General features: G+C 28.8%; 1 long non-coding RNA gene across 1 annotated transcript; it reads right to left on the bottom strand.

Moving 5' to 3' along the window:
* Positions 1-5,870: 5,870 nt before the first annotated feature.
* Positions 5,871-7,173, bottom strand: LOC112325203 (uncharacterized). The gene is made up of 2 exons (XR_002979283.2): positions 6,816-7,173; positions 5,871-6,543 (listed from the first exon to the last, which is right to left on the bottom strand). It is a non-coding gene; the product is annotated as an uncharacterized LOC112325203 (long non-coding RNA).
* Between the last annotated feature and the right edge of the window lie 4,784 nt (positions 7,174-11,957).

Raw genomic sequence — 11,957 nt, forward strand, 5'->3', positions numbered from 1 at the left:
GACTAGAGCATTTTAATTAGCACGGCCCCCCTAGTGATGGAAGTCTCAAGCGTCATGGATTTCATTAGCATGCAATGATTTGGACAATCGAAATGAGCCGAGGACGGAGTCCGCTTGCATGGCCATGTTGGTCCTGAACTGGAGTGAAGTGCGAGCATCAGACACGGTAGCTTGTTGGTTGCTGCCTTCGGGAATGTGCATGCAAGAGGTAAAAATCATTTAAATTGATCAATATTTGTGCCAAGGTTACCAGTTACATCTATGGACAAATTTTTGCTGCAAGCAGGTGGGCTTGAACATATGGTGATGGTGCACATCTACTTCTTTTTTTCCCTTTTCTTCTTTTGTGTTGAGTGCTTATCTATTTCAATGTATGCCCCTTCAAAAGTATAGGAGCGTGCTGTCTTCAACTCTGAGTGGCTAAAGCCACCAGTCTACAAGGAAACTCAGTGGGCTCTCCATGATTTGGACTAGTGGTTACTTTCTAGCCTCATGTAATCACGTGGCTCATAGGCGTCCTTGGAAGAACATATTTTGTAAACCATGATGGAAGAGAATGCGTTTTTGGGTAAAATGGGGGACAAATTTACGTCACAGCTATCATGGTGTCTCTAATGAGGTCCCTAGGCTTGGTTTACATTGGTTTACATCTTATTCTACAGCTTGAACCGGTGACCATGTGACATGCTCCTAAAAAACCAAGTAACCTAGCTTAGAATCAGAATTAGAATTCTCGGGATTGGATAATTAGTTAATTAATTGATCCTAATAATATCATTTATTATTTTTAATCTAGATGGTTGATAGCTTGTACTTGGTACTTGGTAAGTTAAGGTGGCTTGTGACTAGTACTTGCAAAAATCTCATTTGAAGAAGGTGAGGATCCTTCAATGCTTAATTATTTTTTTAGAGAGAGAAAATACAATAATATTCTAAAGAGAGATGCTCTAAAAATATGTGTAATAGAGAATGAAAATTGTGAACCTTTATCTTGAAAAATTCATGGTGTATTTATAGCCAATGAGTTTTATTCTTTTTGTGAAGATGCGAGGATGGAGTGTAACTTTACATTTATGACATTTTAAGTTGTATTACACTCATTTTATCCTGCTAAAAGATGGAGAGGCGGGCCATGATAGACTTTAACACGCCTAATAGTGTTGGTGGAGTATAGACTTGTTTAATTAAGCCCCTATTTGTTGAGAAATAATTTCTCTATTATTTTATGTAAAAATCTATAGAATTTATGGTATTAGACCCAATCATCTCTTAGATCTAGCCAGCACCAAACCAAGCACGTCTCTACTGGGATGTGTTTGGTGTTGGCACGTGCCAGCCCAGCGCATCCGAAAATTTAAAAATATTATACTTGGATGTTTTTCTTGATTCGTTATTTTTTGGTAAAGATATAAAAAAAAAAGAGTAAAAGTCATCACTAAAAAAATGTGACCAAGACACATTACATTGTTAAATAAAACAATGTAATTATGCTTTTGTCTTCCTTAAAAAAAAACTAACAAAACTTGCAATTGGGGTAAAATCACTTTTTTAAGAGATCCATTAAACATTAAAAAATTGATTAAAAACATGTTGGTCCACACAATTTTTATTTTTATTTTTTGCATGGTGAAATGACTTTGTTGACTTTAAAAACAAAACAATGTATAACTTTGGTTCAGGTTCTTTTTTGTCTTTTCAAAATTATTTGCACAATAAAATTACATTGATACCTTTAAAAGTAAAAAAAAAAAAACCCATTAAATTTGCACAAGAGGGTTTTTTCATCTTTTTCTTTTTTTAGAACAATGAAGTGATGGAATTGCCTTAAAAAAAAATAATAAGTTTGGTTCCCAGGGCATTTTTTTTCCTTTTCCTTTTCCTTTTCCTTATGTTTTTTTTTGTTATTTTTAGGTTGACCTAGGGGTTATTTGGTAATTTTAAAAAATTAAATATTATTAAAAAAAATTATTGATGCGTGCACATGTCAGTGCGTGATGACCCTCACACCCTTCATGCAATGCAAACGAGACCATCTAGTGACCAAAATCACCCACCTGCGATGATATTTGAAGCAGCATGTTGTCCTACTTGTATTGGTGAGGCGCAAGTTCATGGCAAATGTGTGGTTTGGCTCCGGTGATCTTTTCTCTTTTCCTTTCTGTTTTGTCTCTCCTACACTAGAAATTCATGTCAGTCATTCCAAGAATTAATTATGTTCTCTAGTTTCTATTTCTATCAATTTTGATCATTTTCCTTTTGATTATTATTTATTTTGTTTTTACTGCTTTTTGAAGTTTTTTGTTTTCAATTTCATCTTTAGACATTTTATTTCATTTAGTTTTTGTATCTAATTTGATCCTTATTTTTTTTTATTACTCTTTTTTTGTGTTTTACCCTTTTCTTGATGTATTCATTTTTTCAATTTCATCCTTCATCATTTTATTCTTTTAATTTTTTATTCAATTTTGATTCTTGTTCTTTTGATTGCTAATCTTTTTTTTTTATCATTATCTTGATTTTTTTTTTAATTTTGTCCCTCAACATTTAATTTCATTTAATCTTTTTATCAAATTTTTATCCTCATTCTTTTGATTTTTTTTTCATTTTTTAAATTTATTTTGTTTTTCAATTTAATCCCTAATCATTTTCTTTCATATGATTTTTATGCCAGATTTGGTTCTCATTATTTTGATTACTATTTATTTTGTTTTAAATTTCTTTTATGATTGGAAATTTTACTTCATAATTTTTTATGTGCCTACCTTTTTATAAGGTAATTCTGATCTTATAACCTGGGATACTAGTTTCGAATATTATCTTGATTTAATTTGGGTCTTTTTTTAGGTCCTTTATTAATTGTTTTTTAATATCATCATATGACATTGAGTTATTAGGCCTTGAGTTTCGTTATTTTTTCTACTTTTTTTTTTATGAGTTTATCCCAATCTTATATCTCGAATAGCGAGTTAGTCAAGTTATACCGAGTTGATTTGAATATTTTTTTTCTTGATATTTTTTTTATTAAGTTGATTTTTTTTTCCAACTTCATTCTTTGACATTAAATTATTGACCCTTGAGCTTTGTAATTCTTTCATTTTTCTTTTCGTGAGGTTATCCCAAATATGAGTTAGTCAAGTTAACCTTTGTTAAACTGTTTTTTTCTGTGTTTTTTATTTAACTTTGATTTTTTTGCTAGGTCATTTTTCTAAAAATATATGTATTTTAATCTCAATCTCATGTTACATGGCAGATTGTTTTTTTTCTTAAACATTACTTCTTTGTAAATTGATTTTTTTTTTAATTTCATCATTTGACATTAGATTATTGGACCTTGAAATTTATAGGTTTTTTTTCACTTTTCTTTCAACAGGTTATGTTGATCTCATATCCTGAATCACATATTAATCAAGTTAACTCATATTAATTCAAATTATTATTGTCTAAATATCTTTTTTTATATATTATGAAAAATTTAATCTAGCTCACAGTATAGCATGAAGTATCAATCTAGTCTTAAAACTAATAACAAGGAAGGAGTACTCAAAATTCATCATCCACAATTCTATCCTAACACCCATTTCCCTAAACATAATAATAAAAAAAAAAACCATAAGCCTATCCTTTAGCCAAAGCATGCAATTTTCTTGCATATCAATTAAGCTGTGGATCAATAGAAATGTGGGTACATGAATTAGGTAAAGAGCTTGAATTAGGTAAAAGGAGCAAATAAAAAATTGATATTTCCATTTTGGACAATTCCATTTGTAAAGGTAATGATTATCCATGTGTTATCCTTTGTTTGATACTGAAGTTTTGGTATGTTTTTCACGTAAGTTATTATGCTTGTAGCATTTGGTTTGATGTCTTAGAAAAACAGTCTCTGCAGGGAATGTAAAGAAAGCAAGCAAATCAACTAGTTGGACTATAAAGCTTGTTTTATGGTTACGGTTATTTTTCAAATAACTTTTCGTAAAAAAATACATGTCAAAAATGTTTTTTTATTTTTTAAAAATTATTTTTGACAACAGCACGTCAAAACGATCCAAAACATACAAAACACAATAAATTTTAGCATAAAAAAAATTAAATTTTTTAAAAACACGATTTGTACTGCATTCCCAAACCCAAACGGTGTCTTACAAGTCACTCACCAACTGACCTATAAATAGAGGATTTAATGGGGATCAATAAATTCAAAAGATTAAAAAAAAACCCCTTTGGTTGATTCTTTAAATAAATCCATGTGAAGAAAATGAGTATTTTTGCTTATTTGAAATGATTTTTAAAAAATAACACAATTTTTTTTTAAATAAATAGCAAAATAATCTAAAATTTTTGGAAATGATTGGTTCAGCTTAACAAGTTTTGTTGTTAACGACATGTAAAAGCTGTAAAGTTCAGAAATCCTTCTCTCGTTAAAATAGAAATGCAGGATTAAAGCAATAAGGTTAATCAGCTGGACACAGCTAAGAGAAGCATGATGAGAGAACATCAACAGTACAGAAACATTATAAAGCATCTCTTCAGCAATGGATGGTTTCCCAGGTGCACAGAAATTTGATTAGACCTTTGTCAACCTCTTTGCTAATGCAGACAGCCTATTTTGTGCTCTTTGCCTTTAGCTACTAGTGCTGGAAAACATTTGAAATTTCATTTATTTGCATCAATAATTAAATATATAGTCAACTATAAATGCAAATAATTCTCTAATATTCAAATACTACTTATAGTCAACTTTTAAATTACTCGTTTATAGAAATTATTACGTAAATCTAATTTACCAACTCAAGCAACAACAGTAAGCAAATCTTCACATTCATCTTAACAAATGCCCTCCACTTCCACATCAGTGAACATAGGATAATGAAGATAATTTATTTTTCACCAATCAACCACATAAAGCATGCCCCCAAAGAGATGGTGTTGATGTAAAGTCACATCAACAAGTCCATTTCAACAATTATACCAATGTAATGATTAACAAGACAATACATCATTAGCCACATGAATTGATGTGTTGACATGACAAGTTTATATGTTTATCTACTAACTACCATTTTAACATATCCGATGCCTAGTTTTCAATGTCATTTGCAATGCCTTCAAAGGTTGTCTAAAGGGACCAAAACATATAATGTTTTTTAAAAAATCTTTATATACCACAACTTGTTGAGCTAGGGTCGATATAGTGTGTCAATGCAAGGGTAAATGTTTGTAGTTTTACCAACATTGAGATCAACAAGACAACATTTTGTTTACCAACATCAATAAATATACTACCATGTCAGCATAAATATCAATATGACAATCAACATGCTGACTTATTGACGCCATGTTAGCATACCTACTGACATATACATGTTGATATATTCTATATCAACACCATAACACTACAGGCCAACAGGAATTCATCATAGTCAATATTTAAGAAATATCAATAGTGAAAATGACACCTCAACTTAATGCCATTTCCAAATGCATATGTTTACTTGATGCCTTTTTCTATGCCTTTATAAGGAACTAAAAGGCATGTATAGTTCAAAACTTCTGAAACTTTTTCAATGCCTTTAAAACATTAGAGAGATTAAGACACCCAGATTTCTTTTACCCATCTTTAATGGCCAACATTAATCAAATTGAGTTTGTCATAATCTTTTATAACTCAATATAATACATGCAAGATCTAAACAAGTCAATCTCAATAAATACAACAATTACCTTATTATCACCAACTACTTTAGGTCAAATTATGAGTTCATAACACTTAACAAATTATTGTATAAACTTAATCCACTAATTAATCCATAAACCAAACTAATAAAAAGCATGAAGACAAAAAACATGTCACTCCCAGTCACCAGCTAAGAAGATTGAAATTGTTATTTGTCTTATCTTTATTGACCAAGACTATTAATAAATCGATACATCAAATCTACATAAAAATTATCTTTACAAGTAATATATTAACATCGTAAATGTATAATCTCATATCCTATTACAAGATATAGCAACATCATACAGGCACAATCTAAAAGTCCAATTCACAACTAACCTACGACTTAGAGCTAGCAAAGTCAATTAATCAATTCATCCATAGTGATTTATTAACAAATACAATCTACCTTCTAATATTCCATTATTAATATCCTAACCTTCTTGCTTAGATGATTTTAATAGTTTGAAAAACATGTCATAATATAAAAGGTGGATGATTTCATTCCTCAATTGCTACATAATTGCAACTACGCAGGTTTTCACATTCCATCATAGCCATATATTCTCCCTTCCCAACTTTAACAGACATGGTTTGCAAGATAGCGAAGGAAATTTGTTTTTCACCGATAGAACACACCTACATACCACGAGAATGCTGAGCTTCAATGTCAGTGTAGGAACGTCAGCATTAGTTAATCACACTTTAAACCCACGATTTTTTTCACAACCCAATATAGAAAAAAAATAGGTCTCCGATATTTGAACATAGAGAGTCACTGAAACAACAACCTGCAAATGATGTTGAGCAACGAGCAGCAGAGAGCTACACTGTTTTGGACAAAAACAAACACAATAGATTACAGGACTCCAAAATGAATTGAATTCCAATACATATTTGAATTTGCAAAAAAAAAGAAAAAAGAATCAATAACAAAGGGCAATAAAAGCGGAAAAAAAACCTTTAGTTTTAAATAACTATTTTTCTATATTTTATACATAATATAGCACGTAGAGTAACAGTGTCAAAAAAGCGGGGGGGGGGGGGAAGGAAAAAAAGATCAATCAAGATTAGATATCTAAGAAAAGGCATAAAAACAAACTTTTGATGGTTGGGGGTTAGCCCGCGAAGCCATCACTGCCCGATCGAGGAACAAAGATCGGGCTCTGACCGCAGGCAGTCTTCATCGCAGAAATCGAACCTCGAAAATGACCAAAGACCAAATCTCCCCCCGTCTTTGCTCAATGGCGGAGCCGCCAGCAGACATGGCGACATGGAGGGTGGCTCTAAGAAGAGAGAGGGTTTTGGCTTGATTGAGAGTTCAGATCCCTGCTCAGATAAGATCAAGTAGTTAAGTTTTAGTGTTAGGGTTTTAGTTTGGTTTTATAGTGTCTCTTTTAGCTAGATAACCTAGCTTGTCTTCTTTTTTTGTGAGTTCTTAAATACCCTTGAGTTTGGTTAGTATCTGCCTCAGTCTAATGCATGTTCCGTCTTAATGGCAAGGGTATTTATGGGAAGTAGGATTGTGGGCAGACTAAATAATCAGATCAGTGCATGACATGTCGTGTGCTAAAACTACGTACCACGTGTTTCGGAACAACATGTCTCCTTTGCATCAAATCATCACAGAGACTTTGGTAGCTAGCATAAGTGTAAAAGAGTTTTGGAAATGCGGGATAATTTATATTTTTAAAAATTTTAATTTTTTTTATTAAAAATTAATTTTTTAATATGTTTTGAATAGTTTTGATGTGTTAATTTTAAAAATAATTTTTTTTTTAAAAAAAAATATTATTTTGATGCATTTCAATATGAAAAACAATTTGAAAAACAATTATAATCACACTCCCAAACAAGAAAATTCAAAATGGCCCGGTGCTTGTACCAATTTGTGTTGAAAAAAAAAAAAACTTTGCTGACATCATTAAAACCTTGGATTATCCACTCATATACAAAACCAAAAACAAAAACACAATATCAAAGCATTGTTTTTGTGCATTATAGTTTGAAAAATTAAGTATAAAAAAATTATTTTTAGTTATGATTGATTTAATTTATATATATATTTGATTAAAACTATAATTAAAATTATTTTTTAATAAAAATAACATATTCAATTAAAGATGAAAAAGTTATCAATAAACCTCACAAATAAAAACTAGTATCTAATACTTATTTTTTTAAACCACATCATGTAACTTATTTTTTATTTTTTAATGGATCCCAACTTTTTTTAATTACTAAACTTTAAAAAATTATAAAGAATTCAAAATGTTAAAACCACCACAAATACAAACACCCATGATAGAATGTTCCTTTAGCTTCAAAGGACAATTTCCTATTCTTTTTTCTTTTACTTAGATACTACAAATACATATTATTTGAATTTTTATAATTTTATTTAATTATAATTTATTTATTTTTATTAGGATTCAATAATATCTTTAATTTGTTGGAATCTTATCAAACATTTTTAACACTTCATCTCTTGATTTTTTTTTTATGTCATTAACTCTTCATCCTTAAATCTTAACTCTTTTATTTAATTACTCCTTTTATTTATTGTGTTTTCCTCTCTTTTTTTGGTAAAATAATATTATCTTGATCATATACATTGTACCCTTACTCGTTAAGAAGTTCACATATATTCCAAAAAAACACACAATTTTTGGAAATTAATATATTTCTTTCCTTTTTATTTTTTTGGACTTAAACTTATTATTTTATGTTTTTGTGTGTTCTTGCTTTATGATATTTTCATATGTTTGAAAACTAATATATTTATTTTTTTAATTTTAATTTATTATTCATATTTTTGTGTGCTCTATATTTATGACATTTACATGTTTTTGGTAATATTTAATTATATTGATGATATTGAAAGTAAAAGCAATCTACATACTACATCTCCATACAGTTTTATCACACATATTGAGTAAAATATATCCATCTTTGTCAGTAATTCTCATATCACTCTAATATTTTAATTGAATGGTTAGTTGATTTCAATGGAAATTGCTTCTGCTTTACTATAATATATAGAATATAGATGGTAAAATGCTCTTATACATATTGAAACTTTGCTGATTTTTTACAGTGCTAGTTGGATTCTTAACTTTTTAGTGGTAATTAATGGAAAGTTTATACATAATTAACCAGAACTAACTTCTAGTATTATTTATTAGAATAATATTTTTTTTTAAATCTCGTCTCTTAAAATTATATTTATTGAAGATTGAGCTTTATAATTTGTTTCAGTTTATTTTTTATAAGATTATCTCAGTCTCGTGATCTAGGTCGTGAGTTGCGAGTTTTGTAGGTTAACTTGGTTGACTCATGTCTTTTTACGTTTTTTTTGTAATTTTTTTCAATTTCATCTTTCACCATTTGGGTTGATTGGGAGTTAAACTTTATAATTTATTTTGGTTTACTTTGTATAAGGTTATCTTAGTTTCATGACCCAAGTCAAGGGTTTGGTGAGTTAAATCGGGTTGACTCGAGTCTTTTTTTTGTCCTTTTTTTAATTGAGTTTATTTTTTTCAATTTCATCCTTCAATGTTGAATTAATTTAGAATTAAGTTTCATATTTTTTTTATATGCTTTCTATTAAGTTATTTTAGTCTCGTAGTCTAGGATTGACATGTTAACTCGGGTTGACTCAAATTTTTTATCTTTTTTTAAATCATTTCTTTTCAATTTTATTCTTTAACATTGAGTTGATTAAGATTTAAGTTTTAATATGTTTTTTTTATTTTTTCTATGAGATTATCACAATTTCATAACATGGGTTGTGGATTTTACATGTTAACTTGGTTGACTCGAGTCGATTCAATACATTATCATCTAAATATTATAAAAAAGATGTTATCTTGAAAAAATTTTAGTCAAATTATGTGTTTTTTTTCCTGATTGTCAAGGTTGTCTTAGACTTTTAAAATTGATTGGTTCACATTGAATGGAATCTCAACATGATTTAATTTTTTTTTTTGAAAATACATTAGCAATGCCTATATTTTTTTTAAATTGATTTGACCCGCAGCATAGCGTAGATAGATGATCTAGTCTTAACTAACTGGGAAAAGTGATAAAAAGAGAAATTAAAGACAAGTTTTTTACTTAAAAAAACTTTGAATGAAAATTTTATACAATATGTTTGTTTTGATTAAATGAAAGATTTTATTATAAACCTTCATTTAAAATATATATTGCATATTTTTTTGAAAATAAAATAAAAAATATATGTGATATTGATCAATCTATTTCAAGTTTTTTTGAGTAATTTAAAATTTTATTTTAATATAGAAGTTAAATTACATTTTATCTACACTCTTATTATTTTCAACCAAATATTTTTTTTATATAAAATCATCAAATCATATTATATAATATTTGTATCGTAATAATTTTAAATAAATACACATGGAGTATATAGGATAATTTATAGCCATGACCAAGTCGAATAAGTTAATTTCATTTTAATTAGATAATAAAAAAAAAAGTGAGGATAGTAAACTCACAATTCTTTTATTTAAAAAGAATGATCATAATAACATGAAAAAAACCTTTGTAAGTATAAAAAACTTGACAAAAAAAAACTGGTTTAAGTCAACTCAAGATAGTGTGATAGACATTTAATCGGGGTAATAAGTAGCGAGCCAACCTGGATTAACTCGCAAAACCTATGACTCTTTTTATAAGATTGGGATAATATGCAAAAAAGAAATTGAAGAAAACCACAAAGCTATTTATAAAAAAATAATGTCGAATGATGAAATCCAAAAAGAAAATAAGCCAAAAATAAAGATGTCGATTTGTGTTAACTTTTTAAACTTGTGGCCTGAGTCATTAGACTGAAAGTATCATACATGAAAAAAACCACAAACACAATCCCTAACAAATCAAAATTGAAGAATACCACAAAGCTATTTAAAAAAAAAATATCGCATAATGAAATTCGAAAAGAAAATAAACCATAAAAAAAGGATGTTGACCCGTGTCAACTTTTTAAACTCGTGACCTGAATCATTAGACAGAAAACATCATACAAAAAACCACAAAATGCAATCCCTAACAAATCAAAGGTTCAAGGATGAAATTGAAAAAAATATATACAAAAGGATAAAAAAAATAGCAATTAGAAGAATAAAGATAAAAATAAAATATAAATTAAAGGGCAATAAAAAAACTTTCGATTGAAGGGTGAAATTAAAAAGGAAAAAAACTTTAACAAAAGGACAAAAAAATCAAAAGAATAAGGATTAAATTGAAAAAGATAAACACCATAAATTTGGATTAAGGGATGCAATTAAAAACCAATAAAAATTGCACAAAGGAGTTAAGAAAAAAAATAAAAAATAAGAAAAATGAGGATTATAGTATAAATAAACAACACATGGCAAATTAAGATTGAATAATGAAATTGAAAAAAATCAAAACTTTACAAAAGGGCTAAGGATAAAAATTAAAAACCAAAAAAACTGGGATTAAATCTAAAGGCAAAACAAATTGTAGGGCAACTCTAAAAATTTAAAGAGCTAGGCATGAAAATCGAGAAGAAGAGATAGAATAAAAAAAAAGAAAAGGCTTCCGGCACCAAACTTAAAGTTTGTTCAGGACACGCATCGGGGAGTCACGGAGGGGTCACCAAGAAGATTCAAATGCCACATCAGAAAACACTATTTGATAGTCATCGTGGTGCAATGCATGCATCAACTATTTGTTTTTAATATTTATTAAATATTAAAGTAAAAATTTGCCCCTAATCCCACCTAATAACAACAAAAAAATCCTTCCTTGATCAAAGCTTTTTTATTTTTATTTTTTTTTATTTTTACCTCAAGAGCATTATAGTAACTTAACTATGCATTTGAAGTTGAAAATAAAAAAAATGCCCCTATATAAGGGCATGATTTTCTTGGCTCTAATGTTAATTCGATAGATAATTATACCTAGAATTATATTTAATCATATCGTTTCAATGCTATATATTATTTTCTCACATTTCTTTTCCTAGAAGCACAAGTAATCTAACTCTTTACAATGTTCTACAAATTTTGCAGCCTTGCCATGAAAGATGCTTCAGATCAGCCACTATATGACCCAGAAAAGCATTGAAAACAAAGAAGGCCATCACAAATGTAGAAAATCTGTGCCCTTTTGAGTTCTGTGACCTTCGCAAAAATGAATCCCTGCTTAAATGCTCCAACTTGTGTTTTTGAATAACAAGGTGTTTCTAGACTCTAAA

This window comes from Populus trichocarpa, chromosome 19 (genome assembly GCF_000002775.5).
Source record: "Populus trichocarpa isolate Nisqually-1 chromosome 19, P.trichocarpa_v4.1, whole genome shotgun sequence".
NCBI classification, from domain to species: Eukaryota; Viridiplantae; Streptophyta; class Magnoliopsida; order Malpighiales; family Salicaceae; genus Populus; species Populus trichocarpa.